A 22,926-nucleotide genomic window follows, 5' to 3' on the forward strand; every position below is an offset into this window, starting at 1 on the left:
ACCCAGGCTCTTTACTATGTTGACAAATCTGTGTGTTAATTTATGTGTGTAAGTCGTAGTGTACCATCTGGTTCTTTTCTCTGTGATGTTTTCATTGTGTGTGTTGGTTGAGTGTGTTTGTAAGTTTGCAGCTTGTGAGTTATCTTGTATTCTGAATGTGTTGTGTTTGATTTGTATTTGAGTTTTTATTTTTTGATTGAGCCTGTATACTACATGTACCCATTGCTCCTAGCTATTTGTATGACTGTATTCTTTTCTTTTTCATAGTTTCTCTTGTTGAGTGGGGTCCTGTTTAATCTATGTAACATAGTCTCAGTGCTGCAAGCTTCTAGTCGTCCGGAAAGTCCAGATGTAATCAGGCAATAAGCCGACGCAATTAACGAATCTTGCCCTGTCATGTGGAAATTAAAATGTGTTTCTTCAATGGTTTAGGCTTTATTTCTCTTCCGCATGTCCTTATAAACGTCTCCACAAAGTTTCATTGTACTGCGATCACTCATTTTTCGTGGTGGGGGGGGGGGGGGGGCCTCTCAAGTTGCGGAATTTTAATTATAACCACGCTACATAAGTGCGTGGTCGACACCCTGTCAGACATGAACTTTTCGTCAAATTATTTATTACTCAAACATATGCACACCACGATGCTGGTCAAATAAACCGGTATTTAATGCCTATCCGTGCCTACAAAACGACAGCGATAGCTACTGGGTTCCAATCCAGACAAGGCAAAACTTCATCTCCTCGTCATTTCAGTTTCAGTCATCTCACTATGGTCAAAAATTTTGATATCCAACATATGGGTGTGCGTAGTTAACAATCTGTTAGGTGCTATGTACGATTCCCCGTCCAACACAAAATTTAACGCCATGTCATTGCCAGATTAAACATATCCACACTTCGTTACTTTTTAATGAAATCGTATTTAAGATCCTTCGTAGTCAGTTACAGGTGAAAAAGTTGCTGGAAAATATCGTCAAACGACCTGCAAGACAGTTATGTTGGTTGCGTACAAAACAGGCGAAACGTAATTCCGGTTTTTCTTATACTTTTTAGCATGATAGTACATACCTTCATTACCGGAAATATCTTTACGGAAGAGTATGACTTCCATGGGGAGCACTGTAGATACACGAATTAAGATATTTCAAATGTAAGCAAGTACCTTCGAAAAGCACAAAAAATAGTACTTTTACATTGTGAGTGGTTGTGCGAACAGGTTAGTTTTCAAGTAGATTACAGCCATTGCCTCACATTAAACTACTGATAAATTCAGAGCTTATGATTCAATTCAGAAATCTTGGATGCTTTCGATTATTATGCGCATTGTTTCATAACCAGGACTGCAGTTACAGGAAGGTCAAGGACATGAAAGGGAAGCAGTGGTTAAGAAGGAAGTTAGACAAGGTTTTAACCTGTACTCTAGGTTATTCAATCTGTATATAAGGAAAGCAGTGAATTATATCAAGGAGAAAGAAGGAAAGAAATTAAATTTCAGCAAGAAAATACAAAAATTTTGAGGTTTGCCAGTGACATAGTTATTCCGTCAAAGACATCAGTGGACTTGGACGATCAGTTGAATGAGTGGATGGTGTCCTGAAATGAGGTTAAAAGATGAACTTGAAGGAAAGTAAAATAAATGAAAGGGAGGGTAGGCGACTTAAAGCCGGTGACTACCAGGGAATTAGAGAAGGAAATAAGACATCAAAAGTAGTAAGTGAATTTTAATAGACTGGGAATTAAGATATTAAAGTAGTAAACGAGTTTTAATCTTAACTCAGCTAAATATATGAAGATCGTCGAAATCAATAAAATATAAATCCATACATAATATCAGAAAAGTATTGCTGAGTGAGAAAATTTTACAGATAAAGAATACGAATGTAAGTTTTACTGCCGGTTCATTGTGTACAGTGGTCAGTACACCCGTGAACTTTCAGTCAGTTAACAAGCCGAACAGAAACCGAAGAATCCTGTAAATGTGTTGCGACGCCTTTTCTGAAAGTAACTGTCTTGAGTGTAGCCTTGTACGGAAGTGAAACACGGACGATAAATATTCTGAGAAGAAGTGAGCAGAAGCTTTTGAAATATGGTGTTACCGAAGAACGCTGAAGATTGGATGGGCAGATCGACTTACTAGTGAAGAGGCACTGAATCGAACTGGAAGGAAAAAGAGATTCGTGTGACAACTTGACTAAGATAAGGAACAGGATGATGCGACACGTCCTAAGGAAGTGTGGGGTGGTGTGGGGTGGTAGTGGGTGTAGGTTGCTGTTGTTATACAGAAATTAAGAAACTTTCACAGGAGAGAGTAGCATGGGGAGCCGTATGAAACCAGCGCTGGGACTGAAGATCTTAATAGCAACACGTTTTATAATATCTCCTTCGTGTGACGTCAAGAAACATTCCGACAGAAATGTCCTGTGAGACTACCAAGAAAGTTGCTGTTGTTATACAGAAATTAAGAAACTTTCACAGGAGAGAGTAGCATGGGGAGCCGTATGAAACCAGCGCTGGGACTGAAGATCTTAATAGCAACACGTTTTATAATATCTCCTTCGTGTGACGTCAAGAAACATTCCGACAGAAATGTCCTGTGAGACTACCAAGAAAGTGACGATTTCTCCTACGACAGATGATCATTCCTTTAGCACCTGTTTCAGCTAAACAAGCCTTTAAAATAATTGTGTGAATAAAAGTTTACGTTTAAACAGAATTGAATTGAAGCCCAACATTCACGTAAAGTAAATGTATTTTACACTGTTCCACCTCCTCCTTAATTAACGCGAAAAAGACGCAACTGCAGATGATCCTGGTTCATACACTTAATGAGCTGGTGACTTTACAACTGAATAAGTCACAGTGTAGCGAAAGATGATCCTCTGACTTTCTGCATTACTGCAACACCTGACGGCAAATTATTTTTTTCTTTTTTAAAATGGAGAATAAAATGAACGACAATGACGTAATGTCCAGAAGTGCGGATGAACTTACAGCACTGACTTAACTATGAGTTAATATTTATACCTATCTTCGGATCATAATATATTTCAAATGGCTTGGGCGTGTAACTAGAGAATAACAGTGAGTGACAGACAATAGAAAGCGGCGTTTTACCCGCCTGCTATTGAAACGATGACGCAAATCATATGTAGGCGAGAAAATTCAGACAATAAAAGACGACTCTGAACAAACGCTCGATGAATATCCTGACTTGCATACACTGTTCTAGCATGCAAACGAGGCAGGCAACATAAAATGTAGGCCTACGCAACAATCTTCAGAACTTGTCTAGTATTACCTCATGCGAGCATTACTTCATTCAGAATCGCAAATAAAGTCGCACATAAACACGGGTCCATGTGGAATATTCGGTATCAAATTAATAGTGAATATTTTCCCACATGTCTTGGTTTATCCTGGAAGACACTGTGTTGACATAATGTGTGATGGATTTTCCACGTTTTTAAAACAACAGACACTCCCTGGCTGAAATGGCTGACTAGAGATAAAACGTAGCGGTACTCAGCATGGACGAAACCAGTTGCAAACTCAGAGAAGGATAAAAAGTGAAGAACAAATGGTGGTTGCAATTTGTTGGGTGAGAATGGTGACGACGGGCGGGGAGGGTGTGATGGTAGGGGGGGGGGGGGGGGGGGGGAAGGAACGTTAAATGCACAGTTCTGATGAACATCCTTTCAACTCAGGGGATGCTGAATTTAAAATAACTTTGATTTGACGCTTTTCAATAAGAGTGGATAATGTAGTGCTATTTCATTTTATTATCTCTTTTTCGATGACTCGTTACACTAATACTCATCAGGTACTTCCGAAGACAGAAATTATAGTTCGGCTACAGACAATAAGAAAAATGCAGACGTTGATACAAATATTCCTCACATATTCTGCATCAGGCGCGAATCTGACACGAAACAGACAACCGTTCCGGCGCACGCTATAAATAAGGGCCAACAGCCATCTGGGATAAGCAAGCAGATGGTTGGCAACTCAGTACAAGTACATTCAGGAATGCGGCCTACTAGAGAGCAACGGTGCGCGCCCATGGTGTAGCCAAGTTCAGTGTTTTATTGGAGCCCCACCTCAGTGACTCATTGCACACAGGAGGCCGCCGTCTATATTACGCATAGCGTTGCCGCTAATACACGTGCAACAGCGACCGAAATCGCAAAACCGCTTTAACGTGAACGTGTCCGACACGGATTTAGCTGGTTCGAGTCCGGCTGTTTGTTGATGATTTTGTCGTCAGTATTTAACCAGCATGGGCATGAGAGGTAGTGGCAACTTGTTCCTGATCAATAAATTATGCACAAATGTTCAGCATAAATTGTAAATTTCAACGATTTTACAGAGTGAAATAACGTCGTTCGTTCCACGGCGTCATTAAAATGACTGGACCAAGTCCACATTTCTCACTCACTCCATTAATGTAATATTTTTTAACAATTATAACATTATACTGCATTGCACAGTCACTCGCAGCAGCCATCCGCTTGACAGAATTACATATTTACCACACGACTGACAGGTCAGTGGAAAAAATGACAGATGACTACAATCCCTATATATTAAAGTAATGGCTGTTCAAGGTAGATTTGAAATTGATTCAAAGTGTCGAACCAATTGAAAACCCTGTAAACCCTTCCTCACTACTACTACTGCTAGCAGTGGTATGACAGCTGCTCAAATGCAAGCGGACATATCGTATTGTGTCACAAGTACACTGCAGATTCTCTAAATCGTGGTGATAATCAGTTTTCAGACATGGACGGCATAGTGATCAGATCCCATGGTACTGTGGTAGAAGAAGATACGTGGATTTTGCTTCTAAAGTACCTCATATTTGGAGACCAACCTCTGCTGTTAGTGTACTAAGCATCCTGTGATTGTGGATGCATTCTACAGGTATCTGCTATTACAGTTGTGACTCCTTAAGGTTGTGTGACAGAGCTCTACCCGTATGTCAAGTGTTTTTATGGAAGATGATCCCCCTTTTTTGTCTAAATGTCTTCATTTTGTTGAGGTTTTGGTTTCTTGCATCTTGGCACTTATTTCTTGAATTTCTTCTTCTCCTGTCCCTTCAGATCTTTTTACTTGCGCTGTTTTCTGAGTCTTCTTTTCTTCTTTTTGTACCAAATTTTGTTTTCAGGGTGGTTTAGCTTCCGACAGTGGTAAAAATGAGTGCCAGATGTGGAGGTTTACCCCTCAAGAACAAATTTTCTGCTTGTTTCGTAAATGTATTTGGCTGCAATACCTACGTGAGAAGAGACCAGCTCTACATTGGTGACTATGGTATGTTTTAAAACGGCCTTGAAAACATCTAACTAGCCTGTTATTAGCGATGAGGACTGTAGACTGATATAATTGTAGTGGTCTGACAGCGTCTATCTCCTACCATTTTAATCAGAATTGTACGAGTCTCTTTCTACAGGCGACCCACGTCAGTGTAACTTTAGTTGCGAGCACTTCGCATGACGTCAGCTGCCTCCGCAGCCACCATACGTCCTGCGTCAAAACGCACCCCAGGGTGTGAGTGACTTTTCAGTTCGTGTGGTCTGTCCTCTCTTCCCCACTCTTGTCCCCCTCTCCGCCTACCTCCCACTTGCTCAGGCCTTTCTGCTTTCGCGATGTGTGTCATCCACTGGGCTGTTGTCACCGTAACGCTCTTTACACCATTCAACATTCTGCATAAGATTGCTTAACACTCCATTTTATATAACTGATACAAAAATTGTTTTTACATTTTGGCTTTACGGTTGGTTGGTTGGGTTGTGGGGGTTGAAGGGACCAGACTACAAAGGCCATCGGTCCCTTTTGTCTTTACATTTAATGAAAATGAAACCAATTACAGAATATCGAAATGATTAAGTTATTGCACTCAAGCCAGATTCAAACGTAGATGACTGCTTAACACCACATGCTTATGTAACTAATACTCAATTTGTTTTTGGTGTTCGCTTGCATTTAACGCAAATAGGTTCTAAAATTATTATTGGAAGTAGTCAAAATCAAACTACAGTAGGCCATTGCAAACAGTATTGTAAGGTGCTTGAAAATGTTATTAGGAAGGCAAAGAGTATGTGGTATGCAAACAGAATAGCTAATTAGGAGGGTAAAATTAAAAACATGTGGTCAGTTGTGAAGGAAGTGTCTGGTCAGCAACACAAGGTCGACGATGTAAAATCAGTTCGTAGTACAAAGATTTCTGTTACTGATAAATCGGATATATGTACAGTATTTAACAATCATTTTCTGAGCATTGCTGATGAATTAAATAAAAATTTAGTTTCTACAGGGAATTATATAACTTCCTTAGCAGATGCCTTTCCGTGAATGATGTCTGAAATACTCCTGTGTGATACAGACAAGGGAAAGATTGAGTCAATCAAATCACTGAAGACTAAGGACTTATGGATATTATGGAGTGCCTAGCAGAATATTAAAGTACTGTGCTCCATATGTTAGCCCTGTATTTAGCCATATTTGTAATTTTTCTTATAGGAATGATCAGTTTCCTGAATGATTAAAGTAAGCGGCAGTAAAGCCGCTTTATAAAAAGGGAGAAATGGAAAATGAAGACAATTTTAGAGCTATTTCTATGCCTTCCAGACTGAAGCGCCTAGGACCGCTCGGCCACACAGGCCGGCTGTACATCATGTTTCCGCGACATTTTTTTCCTGTTTCCTGATTTATTCTGCTAGCGCTTTACTTTGCGTCAGCTTCCAACTCTTCTCACATCCATATAAATAATGAAAATAATCGTAAAACATATAAATTTCTACTCACTATCTTGATTTTAAACGAGTCTCCCACTACTTATTTCTTAAAGACACATCGCAAAGTCATAACTTTCTGTCGTCTTGAGTTACACGAAATTCTGTGGTAATGATTTTATGAACAACAAAAATGAAACGTCAGAAGAAAATAATGATGGGGTCAGGACCCACAAAAGAAAATTCTGAAAAGAAAATATAAGATTAGTGCGTTGCAGAACATACATAACTAATTCTATTGTATGAATTTACAATACGCACATAGCAATTGTAACAAAGCTAGTTCTAGTTCCACACAATTGTAATCTATTTTTACCTCTGAGTCAGTGGTCAGTCTTCCTACAAACAACAGATTATGCTGAAACCATAAGTCCTCAACAACTTACAAAAACTCTGATTTTCTGATCTATCTAGAACCAGGGTCGCTATTATTTTACTTAAATTCCCATAACATATAGCGTGTGTATGTGTGACTGCCAACGTTGTCTTCTCATTAGAATTTTCACGTCTGCAAATGATTGGCATGACCATGCCACTGACAACTTTCACCTAGTGATTTCCATGAGACGAAGTATCGTGTTGATGTTTTACTTCACTTCAGTTTTGCACATTAAATCAATCATTCTTGTCAGTATGCTACTAGAATGAATCACAACTTCATAGAGCAAATTATTTATCCTCACGAAATATGTAGAGAGCAAAAAATTTTATGAATATGAAGTAGAAAATGTCGGATGTAATTTCGAGACTGGCAGAGTATTACAAAAGACGTCAGAAAAACATTATCTCCCACAATACGAGTCATGAATCTGCCAGCCAATCACGTGAACCTGATACACATTTCAGAAGATTTTCTGGAAGTTTCCATTTACTCTCCTACATTCTTAGCACTCTGCCAATCAAATCTACGTCTCGATTTTTCGGCGGGAAGCATGCCCCAGCGCATCCCATGAGGAGATTCCTTAGAGGTCAGCTTCTGAGCATTGTTTGTGACCCCACACATTCCTTCATACTAAAAGCATGTATTTTCGCCTTCTTCTATCCCTGACGCTCTTTCTCCAGGTACGCTACTTTGAAATTTTTTCGTCCCACCAGAGCGCAACCTCCCGCCTGCAGTGTCTGCACTACTGGGGTTCTGTGGCCTCCAGCATTTAAACTGCAGCGTCGTAGCTCTGCTCTCTCTCTCAGAGCAGTAAATTTTCGTCCCTGCAGAGCACAACAGCTCTATTAACAGCCTCCTTTTAGCCGACAGCAGATTATAAGGAATGCGTGGCTCACATCGCCCTTTTCGTCAATGTTCAGCTCTAATTAACTCCTGGACATACAGTGCTACAGAAATTGTTAGTATGTGGTGGCAGCCAGTATGCAAATGGCTCGAAGCACTATGGGACTTAAAATCTGAGGTCATCAGTCCCCTAGACTTAGAAATACTTAAACGTAACTAACCTAAGGACAATACACACTTTCATGCCCGAGGCAGGATTCGAACCTGCGACAGTAGCAGCAGCGGGGCTCCAGACTGAAGCGCCTAGAACCGCTCGGCTACAAATGCCGGGTAACCAGTATCAGCCAATGAAATGATTAATAATCTGCTTGCGCATCGTAAACAGTGATCTTACATAAATAAAAATCGGAAATAATTTGCAGACTATTAAATGTATGTTGGCAAAATCTTTCCGCCTTACAGTTTAACACGGTGTATAAGTGTATTCGATAAAATTCATACTGTGCAAAATGTTAAATGCAGAAGTTGGTGTGTTTATTGAAATACTACACTCACTGCACAGAGGACGTCCATAAAACTGCTATAACTATGGCCTTTGGACTTTTTGAGTTCCTGTGCATGTCATATGGCTAGCAGAAAGATGTACAGACTTTTCAGTGCTTTATCTATGTAGTTTTGTTGGGGACTTGCTTTTCATACATCAATGATGTGTTGGTGGCATTATCATCCTCAGAAGTTCGTGAGAGACACCTGTCCATAATTTTCCAAAAGTTCGATGAGTACGTAATCCTCATAAATGAAACTAAATTTGTCGTCAGTGCTAATAAAGTAACATTCCTTGGAGTCCGGATTTCTGCTACCGGAACGTATCTCTCAATGGAGTGCATCACCATACTTACACTCCACGCAGCCGCGAAAACAGTGTGCAAATTGCATCACTGCCTGGGGATGATACACTTTTACATTGTTTTTCACTCCAAGCTGCTGGAGCTCAGGCGCCACTCCATCCTCTCCTCACCGGCCTCAAAGCATGTTGTTCCATACCTGTCACTTTTATTGATGAACTCCAGGCAGCATTTTAAGCCTGCCAGAAAGCCTCAAGCAAACTATCCTCCATACACATCCAATCTCTGATGCCGCACCAGGAGATTCTTTCAAACACTTTGTCCTGCGCTGTCGGTCCTATGCTACAACAGGATGTAAACAGGCACTGACAGCCTTTGGGTTTCTTCTGAAAGTGTATCAAAGAGAAATAGCATTCTTAGCCACTATTTAACACAAAACTGTTAGCAGCCTATGAAGCAGTTCGATACTCGAGCGAGCTACCGTCCTTGCGCATCCATTCGCGGCACCCCACTAGCTGTTTCCTCAGACGCTTCGTCCCGCGCTGTCAGAACCATGCTACAACAGAACGTAAAAGAGCACTGGCATCCTTTGGGTTTCTTATCCGAGAAGATCACAGTGAAGCAGCACTCTTGGGCACCATTTTATTCAAAACTGTTAGCAGCCTATGGAGCAGTTCTATACTTCATATCCATAGCGGAATGGCATATCTTCAATACATATAACAGACCCTCTCCTCTAATTTATTTTTGCAGCCATATGATAATTAGCCCCCAATACATAACAACCTCCTGAATTTTATTTCGCAATTTGCAACAGATATTCGGCATACAAGTGGTTCGAAAAGCGTCACCACTAACGCTTTGTCTAGACTGGAAGCCTGCCGCGGTGGCCGAGCGGTTCTAGGCGCTTCAGTCCGGAACCACGCGACTGCTACGGTCGCAGGTTCGAATCCTGCCTCGGGCATGGATGTGTGTGATGTCCTTAGGTTAGTTAGGTTTAAGTGGTTCTAAGTTTAGGGGACTGATGACCTCAGCTATTAAGTCCCATAGTGCTTAGAGCCATTTGAACCATTTATACAGTGGGAAGCATTTCTTCACCTGTGAATCTCGATGAACTAGCAGCAGCACTAAATGACGTCGAGGAATTGAAGGACATCTAGAAAGGCAAGATGGCTCTACACTTACGTCGTATGCCACTGCCTGATACTGAGGAGCTGATATACTACGACGAATCAGAAGGCCGACAGTGATCATATGTGCCTGCTTTTTCATAATGATAGGTTTTTTAATCTCTACACAGCCATCCAGGATTTCGTGCGACTAGGCCTTTGTAACGCAGCGTTTTGTGTGACCTGGCGTACAAAAGGACAGCTGTACGTGGACTCAGACCTGCATTGCCAGCCAAAAGTGCAAAGTAACACACTATGTGCGAGTTCCACTCAGAAGTTTTGACATCACAGAGGCATGATTCTTACTCCTCCACTTGGACTTGATTGGACCACACTAAGCTGCACAAAACTACCAGTACTGTCTCGCTGTGATCGACAGGTACACCACCTGGCCGGAGGTATTCCCACTGGAAACGCAAACTCTGATAACAAGGCACGCTCTTTCACCAGTGGTTGTATTTCACGTTTCGGCTGTCCCTTGTAAGTGACTAGCGGCAGTGGTCAGCAGTGGGAGACAGATATCGTTCGTGCAAAGACTTAACCATATCAGCCAGCTGCAAACGGCATCGTTGAGCTCCTATGCCGTTCCTTAATGGCAGCTATAAAGCACCAGACGATGGACTCCTGAACTGACGCCGGTAGCGTTGTTCGGACAGCGCAGTGTATTAAAAGAAGTCCTGTAGGCCTCCCAAGTGGACCTGGTGCGTGGCGAATCTCTTCACCCACAAGAAGAGTTTTTCTAAGAACAATCTGACTCCAGGCACTCTACTCAAGATTTCCTCACGAAACTCCAGAAGCAAATGGAGATTACGTGACCAAGTGGAATAAGTTGGCATAGAAAATAAGCTACCTTCGATTTCAAAGTTCTGGCAACGACTGGCTACATTTTCCTCTGATGTGGCTCACCAGCACAGCACTGTAAGCGCCCCACCGACGCGTGTACACAGTTACTGGACGAAACGATAGGGCACTCATTCTCCACATTAATGCGGTAGTGTCCGTCGACCGGTGCAAGCGAGCGTAATTAGGTGCAGAAGACACCTGTCGAAATGCAGGCCACCAAAAGACGCAGTGCATCTGCCAAGCTGCAGCCGCCATCCAGAGCAATGCCGCCCTCCTGGAAACCAGCCGCCACCCACCCAGAAGTAGCAGTCACCTCGAATCACCAGCTGAATCACCATCATCTATGCACAGTAGAAACGCTTTGTGGACGTAAAGTCCAGTTCCGTTTCGGCCTAGCAGACATTCATAGTGAAAAAATATTTTTTTTTTCTTTTCCTTGTGGGCGTCTGGTGTAGCAATCTCAGCCCGCAACTTACTCCATACCAATCCGTTAGCGCCGCGCGGGGTAGCCGAGCTCTCTCAGCGCGGCTCCCCCGTCGGAGGTTCGAGTCCTCCCTCGTATGTTAGTTTAAGTTAGATTAAGTAGTGTGTAAGCCTAGAGACCGATGACCTCAGCAGTTTGGTTCCATAAGACCTTACTACAAATTTCCAAAAAATCCGTTAGCAACGTTACGAACAACAGACCCCGCTCTCCATCGGTCTCTGTGCCTTCACCTGCCGTGGTGCGTGCATTGGTGTATGTGCTGTCGCCAGACGCATGTTATATACCAATAAAAAGCCATACTACAATAGCACGTATCACATAATTTATGTATCTTATTGGTGTGCTGGCTAATAAAACATAATTACCTTAAAACGAAGTCCGTCGTTTACTGAGTGCCTAAAAATATGTAGTAATGTTATATCTACTAACGTAATGTGACGTCCAACTTTAATATTATATTATATTATTATAAATTACATTAATATTTCCTGCCATTTTGTAGAATACGCTATGGTATCGTTAAATAATAGTAATTTTGCCATTTCACTCATACAGTGTAATATCCATATGACTTATCTCATTAGTTTTGTTAATACTTTCCTCCATCTTTAAGTATTATAACTCTGCTTCTTATGATCCTTTCACTATAGTGCACAGTGCACAAATAACAAGGCTGATGCAACAGCTCAAGTGAGAAAAGAGGGGAGTGGAAGGTGGTTCCCTCCATCTGAATGTCTTCGTATTGGTCTAGAGAGAAAAGGAGGGGCATGGAGAAGAAGAAGGGTGACGTCGTCTTACATCATTATCTGTGATTCAGCTGGCAGAGTGGATAAGAGATTTCATTTTTATGTTACGCAATTGCCCGGGATACGTGGGTGAGATATCTAGCTAAATTTTGCAATATGTGAATGACAGGTCTCAGTTTACATCCAGACCTTGAAATTACCTCAGGTAATTGTCCAGGAGGCTTGGTCAGGTGGGTATTACCCGGAAGCGGGAAGGTGTGGACACAGGGGAAATTCCCTGGAAGTGTGTGCGTTACCTTGACATAAGATATTACCAGTGCCAGAACTCTCTTGAGTTCCCTACTTACAGCAAGGGCGCGGTTCAGAAATGGATAATTTTACTTCAAAACAGGCCTAATGATAGGTAATAACAATAATAATTCTAAGAATGGTCATGTATTTCCACACGGTCTTATATTGGCAGTCTTCGACAAAATATCAATCCGTAAGATAATCCATTTAATTCTATCAAGATATAATGTGTTCCACAGATGGTGATACATCAAAGCTCATAGTGTCATCAAAGGGTGGCAGAAAAAGGAGAAAGAAAATGGGTGTCATACTGTTAGCCGACTACACTTACGCCGTCATATCTGTTGATGGAGTACACTGTACATTGCGTCCCCCGTGCTCCAAAAATAGTAAATCAGTCCCCAAGCCAAATATTTACAGGGCATTGTTAGGCATGGTGCTATTCCCTTGCCTTCCTCCGAACTTCTAACTGACAGTTATAGGGATACCTACAGTTTAAAGCGACGATCCACAATGCTACTCGGCAGTTTTCACATATACAATTCACTGCAAAGGTGACACACGCGATAAGTGACACAGAAAACTCCTAAGACCATCGCTAGAAACTATAGCGAAACACAGTCAGACATAAAGCGGATCGACACTTCGTAATTTTACGTGACGAACCAGATGGATATTTGGCATTGTTCACTTGTAAATTCATTGACAGAGTTGAAAGATGTAATAAGTTATGGAAAAATCTCCTAGGACCAACGCTAGAAATTACAGTCAAATGCAGGAAGACATGCAGCGGATCGACACTTGGTAGCTTAACACGACGAACCAAGTTGCTACTTGGCATTGCTCTCGTATGCAGTTCACTGACAGAGATGAAAGTTGCGATAAGTTACAGAAAAAAAACTCATAGCACCAACGCTAAAAATTATAATAAACTGCGGGAAAACATGCAAACGATCGAGACGTGGTACAGTGATTGGCAACGTAAAATAACATATCGCGTATAATTAGGCTGAAAAGCCATAATTGTATGATTGCATGAATGTAGAATAATTACTAGAAGCTGTCACATTTATTACGTTTCTAGGAGTAGGCGCAGGGAGCGACTGAAAGTGGAACGACCACATAAAACTAATCGCGGTTAAGACAGCTGCCACACTGAGATTCAGCGGAAGAATCCTCAGGAACTGTAGTTCACCCACGAAGGTTGTAGCTTACAAAATCTTCCTTCGATCAATACTTGAATATTGCTCGTCAGTCTGGGATCCGTACCACATACGGTTGATACAGGAGATAGAGAAGATCGAAAGTGCAGCAGTGCGGTTCGTTACATGCGCGTTTAGTATGCGTGAAAGCGTAACGGAGATGCCCAGCTAAATCCAGTGTCACAGGCTACAACAAAAGCCTTATGCAACACGGTGTGATTTATCTAGCAGAGTTTCGAGAGCGTACTTCCCTCGGAGCGTAATTCAGTACATCTTTTCCTGTATCGGTCGCGAAAAGACCATGAAGGTAAAGTCAGAGAGATTTGAGGTTACAACAATCGTTCTTCCCGCGGAACATTCGAGACTGTAAGAGAAAAGGGGAAAATTGACGGTAGTACAGAAAGTACCCTCTACCACACACCATACGGTGGCTTGCAAAGTTTTTATGTAGATTTCAATGTAGACGAACCCCGGAAATATCGGTTGGTACGTCGACACCTGCACACTGTGCTACGGAGCTCCAAGTAGAGACTTTGGCTAATTAATTTAATATTTGGATTTAGGTAGTAACAATTGGGCGCAGATACTACTTCTTTGACTAAATAAAATACGAAGTAGCACTGAAGATGCGATACAATGTTTAATTACAGTTCCTTCTGTTCCAGCTTCCTACGTCGGTTCAGGCTCAGAAGGAAGGAGAAACCCATCGCCTCCAATCATATCAAGCCTAATAACACACTGCGCCACCTTCGAGTGACCCATCAGATTGATAACTTATTTATTTATATGTCAATAGCATACAACGACCTAAATTTTACAGTCAGTTCAAGGAAACACATACCCATTTTATTCTTGGAATTAAAGAGTATTACTTCTTCTGTCACACCAACACACTAGGAATGTCTTTGCATTGATCATAACGTACTGCACATGTCGCTAACAACAAACTGGAATAGTCACGTTACTTAACTATACCGCAACTTGTTTACATTTTTCGCTAAGAAAGGAAGCTTAAAATCATACGTCTTTATTCTGTTTTTATACATTCCTTTCATAGTAACAGCAGTCTCGAATAATTGTTGCTGGTGTGGATGCCAATCTAAGCGCATGAAAACTGGAGCGGTTGTTTTCATGGGCAAGTACCACAGAGGCACGTGAGATGTGAGGGAATGTACGAAGGTTGTACAAAAATATGAAAACACCGTTGTTTCTTTTGGATTTATTCAGTGTTTCTCATTCTGTCAGAAATGTGTGTTTCAGTCCATAAAAGCATTCTGGTTTAATGACTGTGTTGTAGTGTCTCTGTTTTTTCTTATATTTGGAGATTTATTTTCTTGTATTTGGAGATATATTTTGCATGCTTGAACGTAAACGCAGATACTAACCAAGCCTGCAAGTTGCGCTGTTGTGTGAACAGCACTTGGGCAATGTCCTCAATACGTTGTGTCAGTCGTGGCCTGAGCAGTGTTTGTGTAGTAGTGACTGCATTGTGTAGGAGCCAAATGCTTTCGAACGTGGGCAAATTGTTGGTGCTCCTATGGGGGGTTCTTCCGTGACCACGGGGGACGAAGTATTTGTTGTTTCAGGAGGCAAAGTATCTGTTGTGAGCAGACGAAACTACAAGCGTGCTTCCACAACTGTGGGTTCTTTGAATGCTATGAGAGATGTTTCACTTTTAAATACAACAGATGAACCATTAGTTCGCTTCATTACATGAATGAATAAAAAGATTTATTATCTTGAGACAGTTCTTTGTCACAAGTGAATATAGAATATTTACAACTGTTATTGAATATGGAAGCATCACTGGATGCATACAACAGCAAACTGTTCTCTTCAAGCACAACCTTCAACATTAACATAACTATTTACTGAATGTGCACCCACAGCGAAAGTTTTGCATGTTGAATTAAAACCGCTGCAACTGTTGGTAGTCCTTTAGTAAAGGACATGCCTTTAATAAAGAATAACAAACAGCTGCCGCTGTTTTTATTCAACACATTCAACGTTAACACAACTACATGTTCCATGTGAAGAGAAATAGAGAACGACAGATGCAAAAGTTACTGAAGACCTAAAAGTCGCATTCGCGAACACTGTCAGCACCAAAACAACACGGCTCCATAAGCACCGAATTTCAGCGTGAACTGAAATTACAAAACCACTCACAAGTGTTGGAAATGCCCGTAACTGGAAAACGAAGTGCCTATGCCATAGAACTGGGTAATGTATCAATGGAGTTTCGATTGCGACTTGAAGTCACACACAAGGTATGCGCCCATTATGATTAATCCAATAAAGATATACGATACTGACTGGTCGTTAATAACAGATCTTTGGTGTTCTATGGGAATGTTGTTGATAAAATAGCGCTAGCCTTTAGAAAGGCACACGTATAAACTTGGACTTGCTTTGCGACACAATTTTGATCCTGGAGATAACCAATTTAAAGTTCAGAGGTTTATAAAATTGTGTGTGGTTCCTGTGACGGGATCTATGTGTGTCAGACTGTGAGGAACTTGAAACAAGGCTCAAATGGTTCAAATGGCTCTGAGCACTATGCGACTTAACTGCTGAGGTCATCAGTCGCCTAGAACGTAGAACTAATTAAACCTAACTAACCTAAGGACATCACACACATCCATGCCCGAGGCAGGATTCTAACCTGCGACCGTAGCGGTCACGCGGTTCCAAACTGAAGCGCCTAGAACCACACGGCTACACCGGCCGGCTTCAAACAAGGTTTAGAGAACACATGTTCAGAAGTAATAATAGCGCACTATGCTGCCAGTTAGAAACGGAGGGTCATGTTTTCCCCTCGATGAATGAAGTTTTAAGAATCCTTCACATCGAGCCTAAGGCTAGAGACCTAACGATCCTGAAGAAGCTCGAAGTTTATGTAAGCGCAAATTATATCCTAGCATTGTAATTAATGAGCAGACTACAATCAACAGTAATTGCTTTTTTAATGTCTTTGATTATGCGTTCCGTTAGTGATCTCATCTAGGACTGCTGCCTTCGCGACTCTCGTTTATCATAATTCTGTTTGCCTCATTGGCCTCTTTCTACATGAATGGATACTGGTTTTTGCAGAGCCCATGTGACCCTTCGTAAAAATGTGTGTCTGACTTTCCTAGCCCGCATCTCGTGGTCGTGCGGTAGCGTTCTCGCTTCCCACGCCCGGGTTCCCGGGTTCGATTCCCGGCGGGGTCAGGGATTTTCTCTGCCTCGTGATGGCTGGGTGTTGTGTGCTGTCCTTAGGTTAGTTAGGTTTAAGTAGTTCTAAGTTCTAGGGGACTGATGACCATAGATGTTAAGTCCCATAGTGCTGAGAGCCATTTGAACCATTTGACTTTCCTAGTTTGCCTAACACTTGGAATTTTATTGGCTGCTCACAATTTTCATATGCTGTCCTCATAATATTTGTTCACTGAGTTTAATATTTGCCTATGTACTTTTATCAGTTTCGTTTATTGTGTGAAATATACACTCCTGGAAATTGAAATAAGAACACCGTGAATTCATTGTCCCAGGAAGGGGAAACTTTATTGACACATTCCTGGGGTAAGATATATCACATGATCACACTGACAGAACCACAGGCACATAGACACAGGCAACAGAGCATGCACAATGTCGACACTAGTACAGTGTATATCCACCTTTCGCAGCAATGCAGGCTGCTATTCTCCCATGGAGACGATCGTAGAGATGCTGGATGTAGTCCTGTGGAACGGCTTGCCATGCCATTTCCACCTGGCGCCTCAGTTGGACCAGCGTTCGTGCTGGACGTGCAGACCGCGTGAGACGACGCTTCATCCAGTCCCAAACATGCTCAATGGGGGACAGATCCGGAGATCTTGCTGGCCAGGGTAGTTGACTTACACCTTCTAGAGCACGTTGGGTGGCACGGGATACATGCGGACGTGCATTGTCCTGTTGGAACAGCAAGTTCCCTTGCCGGTCTAGGAATGGTAGAACGATGGGTTCGATGATGGTTTGGATGTACCGTGCACTATTCAGTGTCCCCTCGACGATCACCAGTGGTGTACGGCCAGTGTAGGAGATCGATCCCCACACCATGATGCCGGGTGTTGGCCCTGTGTGCCTCGGTCGTATGCAGTCCTGATTGTGGCGCTCACCTGCACGGCGCCAAACACGCATACGACCATCATTGGCACCAAGGCAGAAGCGACTCTCATCGCTGAAGACGACACGTCTCCATTCGTCCCTCCATTCACGCCTGTCGCGACACCACTGGAGGCGGGCTGCACGATGTTGGGGCGTGAGCGGAAGACGGCCTAATGGTGTGCGGGACCGTATCCCAGCTTCATGGAGACGGTTGCAAATGGTCCTCGCCGATACCCCAGGAGCAACAGTGTCCCTAATTTGCTGGGAAGTGGCGGTGCGGTCCGCTACGGCACTGCGTAGGATCCTACGGTCTTGGCGTGCATCCGTGCGTCGCTGCGGTCCGGTCCCAGGTCGACGGGCACGTGCACCTTCCGCCGACCACTGGCGACAACATCGATGTACTGTGGAGACCTCACGCCCCACGTGTTGAGCAATTCGGCGGTACGTCCACCCGGCCTCCCGCATGCCCACTATACGCCCTCGCTCAAAGTCCGTCAACTGCACATACGGTTCACGTCCACGCTGTCGCGGCATGCTACCAGTGTTAAAGACTGCGATGGAGCTCCGTATGCCACGGCAAACTGGCTGACACTGACGGCGGCGGTGCACAAATGCTGCGCAGCTAGCGCCATTCGACGGCCAACACCGCGGTTCCTGGTGTGTCCGCTGTGCCGTGCGTGTGATCATTGCTTGTACAGCCCTCTCGCAGTGTCCGGAGCAAGTATGGTGGGTCTGACACACCGGTGTCAATGTGTTCTTTTTTCCATTTCCAGGAGTGTATTTTGATTGTTCATTCTTTAAAATGAGTGTGAGAACTGTGTCTAAGTTATCCGGAGTCCAAAATGCTGTTGTGTACCAACTTCTGGCATCTTTTTACTAATGATTTTATAATTTATTCCAGTGTGTTGTAGATTTGAATTCCTGTACTTGTGTAAAAATAAACTTCTGTAAAATATACTCTTCCCTCGATACCTTGTAGTAAATCACGTAGTGTGTGTAACCTACTGTTATGATTTGTTGTTGCCTTTTAATACATATATATTTTAATGTATTTTGCTGTACTATATGTGTTGTTCCCATTAATGCTGTGAATTGTTATGGTATTCATTGTCACACACGGCTGTCTGTAGCCTTTTAATTACTTTCTGTTATTTTTTCTTGTATTTGCATGGCTTGGAGCGCTGAGTTCGGCATGCCGTCTGGCGCGCTTTTAGTTTACTTCACTCTGGTTAGCGCCGGCCGCGGTGGTCTAGCGGTTCTCGCGCTGCAGTCCGGAACCGCGGGACTGCTACGGTCGCAGGTTCGAATCCTGCCTCGGGCATGGGTGTGTGTGATGTCCTTAGGTTAGTTAGGTTTAAGTAGTTCTAAGTTCTAGGGGACTTATGACCTAAGATGTTGAGTCCCATAGTGCTCAGAGACATTTGAACCATTCACTCTGGTTAGCATGATTTGTCCACTTTAATTTTCGTGGCCAATCATTGCACTCGACTGCTTTCCTCTGTTACACCTCATGCACTGTATGTCAGTGCTTCTGCAACTGTCTTTATTATATACACTGGTATGTATTCTGCAAATCTGCCTGTCACTTATTTTGCCTTACTGTGTGGGTCGTGAAATAATTTTGTGCTCATGATGTGTATATCATTTAACAGACTGTATGATGATGGGTCACACCCTAAACGTGTAGTAAATAGTTTGGATTCAATACTACATTTCTATGGAAAACACTAGATGTGTTATTAGCGACCAGTCAGCATTGTGTGTGTTTATTGGATTGTTTCACACTGTTTCCAACTTCTGTCCGAGCTTATGTCCCAAGAGGGGAACGTAGCGGAGGTTCGGCGATGATTTGGGCAGCCATATCGTGACATTCCATGGGTCCCATGATTACTCTGCAAGGTCGCATTACGCACAAGGATTATGTCATCATTTTGGCTAATTAGATGCATCGCGTGGTACAATATTTATTCCACAATGCTGATTCTGTGTTCCGAGACGACAGGGCCACTGTTCACACAGCTCGCAGGGCTGGTTTTGTGATAAAATGTACGAATTGTTGCATCTCCCTGGCCACCACAGTTACCAGATCTCAGTATGACTGAGCCTTTGTGGTCTACTTTGGAGAGAAGGGTGCGTCATCGCATTCACCTCCACCATCCTTAAGTGAACTTACCATCATTTTGCAAGAATAATGTGGTAAACGATTCGCTTGGAAACCATACAAAACCTGACACGACAGGAAGTTGTTTTGAAAACCAAAGTATGTCCTGCACCGTATCAGGCATGACATTGTTTTATATTTTTCACGTTTCCATATTTTTATCCAACTCCTGTATATTGACAACAAACATTCTGTTCTGCGCACCTGATCGCTGCCTCCATAGATGTTTTTCATCTCTAGTCACGCCCCGTCAACATGTGGGCCACTAATGGCACAAAAATTTCTCTACATTTTATGTAATTTAATTTAAATTTCATGCTCTTCTACAAGCATTATTCCCCAAAAACGTTCTTTATTATTATTGTTATTGTTATTGATATTACTAACATTGTGACCTATTGCGCCAGGCGATTTACAACAAAGGGTATTTTCTAGAGTTTTCTTTAGGGCTTTCTTTGTGCCCATACTAATTTCATCCTCTCAGAATGGGCTCTTTTCCGACCATCAGGGTTCTTTAGTATTTCTGTCAATAAATTCTCTATTAAAACTTACATTCTGTCTGACGTATCGAGTTGGGCTATTCCTACATCCGTCGACTCTTCTTTTGCTGCACTGATCAATTTTATTGTTTCAGTTTTAGCTTAACCGCGAATTTCATGGAATACCACAACCTGTGTAGTTAATCTGGTTGGTTCCATTCTTTTAATATGTCCCTAAAATTCTAGTTTTCGTTTTTTTCATATCCGAACAAATGGTGGAACACTTTTCAATTAATTAGTTTGTTTTTACTGTGTATCTTTCTTTTTCAGTGTAATTTTGACCTCAAGTTTGCCTGATTATTTTTCTATGTTCCTTTTGGATTTACTCATTGTCTTTCTTCCTGTTAAAAATGAGTGTTTCAGCCCATAAAAACAGCCTGGTATCATGACTGCGTTGTAAAGACTCCGTTTTCCTTTACTTGCGATTTGGAGATACATGACTGATTACAGTTATCTTCTGACAATTTGAAAGTTGTTTCCATTTTGTGACAACGCATTTAGTAACCAGTATTTCCCAGACCAGTCTCCTAAATGACCTCACCTAAATATTTGAATTCATAAACTCTCGATTTTCCCGTATTTAGCTTTTAGAACATTTGGCGCCATGTTGTTTTTAGTCATGTATTTCGTTTTTCAAATGATATTTAAACCTGCCCTTTCTCCTTTAAGACTTTTTATTAGTTTTTGTGCTCTTTGAATGTTTTGACAGAATCGCCTGGTCGTCTGCAAATGCTAAGCCATCTATTCTAATATTAGCCTGATATTAGTTTTTCCTAATTTTACCGCAGTAGTAAAAGTTTATATGCCAACTAGAGATTGAAGAAATGTAGAATGTGACAAAATAAATTATTCAGATAGTTAAGGGAGAGGAAATTTAATAGTGATGAAGGACTGGAATTAGATAGTAGGAAAAAGAAGAGAAGGAAAAGTAGTAGGTGAATATGGACTGGGGTTAAGGAATGAAAGAGGAGGCCGCCTGTTAGAATTCTGCACAGAGCATAACCTAATCATAGCTAACACTTGGTTTAAGAATCATGAAGTAGGTTCTATACGTGGAAGAGACCTGGAGACACTGGAAGGTTTCACATAAATTATATAATGGTAAGACAGAGATTTAGGAGCCAGGTTTTACATTGTAAGACATTTTTAGAGGGGCAGATGCGATCTCTGACCATAAATTATTGGTTATGAACTGTAGATTAAAACTGATGAAACTGCAAAAGGGTGGGAATTTAAGCAATGGGACCTGGACAAACGGAAAGAACCAGAGATTGTAGAGAGTTTCAGAGAGAGCATTAGGGAACGATTGACAATAACAGGGGAAAGAAATACAGAAGAAGAATGGGTAGTTTGAGAGATCAAATAGTGAACGCAGCAGAGGATCAAGTAGATAACAAGACGAGGGCTAATAGAAATCCTTGGGTAACACAAGAGATACTGAATCTAATTGATGAAAGGAGAAAATATAAAAATGCAGTGAATGAAGCAGGCAAAAAGGAATACAAACGTCTCAAAAATGAGATCGACAGGAAGTGCAAAATGGCTAAGCAGGCATGGCTACAGGACAAATGTAAGGATGTACAGGTATATATGATGTAGAGGCATATATCACTAGGGGTAAGATAGATACTGCCTACAGGAAAATTAAAGAGGCCTTTGGAGAAAAGAGAACCACTTGTGTGAATATCAAGAGTTCAGATGGAAAATTAGTTCTATAATAATTCTAGTCCCAAAGAGAGAAGGTGTTCACAGGTGTTAAAATTACCGAACTATCAGTTTAATACGTCAGGGTTGCAAAATACTAACACGAATTATTTACAGACGAATGGAAAAACTGGTAGAAGAGGACCTCGAGGAAGACCAGTTTGGATTCCGTAGAAATGTTGGAACACGCGAGTCAATACTGACTCTACCACCTATCTTAGAAGATAGGTTAAGAAAGACAAACCTACGTCTCTAGCATTTGTAGACTTAGAAAAAGCGTTTGACAATGTTGACTGGAATACTCTCTTTCAAATTCTGAAGGTGGCAGGGGTAAAATGTAGAGAGCGAAAGGCTATTTACGATTTTTATAGAAACCAGATGGCAGTTACAAGAGTCGAGGGGCACGAAAGGGAAGCAATGGTTGAGAAGGGAGTGAGACAGGGTTGTAGCCTATCCCAGATGTTATTCAATCTGTATATTGAGCAAGCAGTAAGGGAAACAAAAGAAAATTTTGGAGTAGTTATTAAAATCCATGGAGAAGTAATAAGAATTTTGAGGTTAGCCGACGACATTGTAATTCTGTCAGGAACAGCAAAGGACCTGGAAGAGCAGTTGAACGGAATGGACAGTGTTTTGAAAGGAGGATATAAGATGAATACCAACGATAGAAAAACGAGGATAGTGGAATGTAGTCGAATTAAATGAGGTGATGCAAAGGGAATTAGATTAGGGAATGAGACATTTAAAGTAGTAGATGAGTTTTGCTATTGGGGGAGCAAATTAACTGATTGATGGTCG

At 41.9% G+C, this 22,926-nt stretch overlaps 1 protein-coding gene across 1 annotated transcript in view; it reads left to right on the plus strand.

Annotated features, from left to right (window-relative positions):
* Window positions 1-22,926, plus strand: part of LOC126471198 (neurogenic locus protein delta) — a 1,411,427-nt gene that overhangs the window by 860,222 nt on the left and 528,279 nt on the right. The gene's annotated exons all lie outside the window — the stretch shown is intronic.

Source organism: Schistocerca serialis, chromosome 3, assembly GCF_023864345.2.
Source record: "Schistocerca serialis cubense isolate TAMUIC-IGC-003099 chromosome 3, iqSchSeri2.2, whole genome shotgun sequence".
NCBI classification, from domain to species: domain Eukaryota; kingdom Metazoa; phylum Arthropoda; class Insecta; order Orthoptera; family Acrididae; genus Schistocerca; species Schistocerca serialis.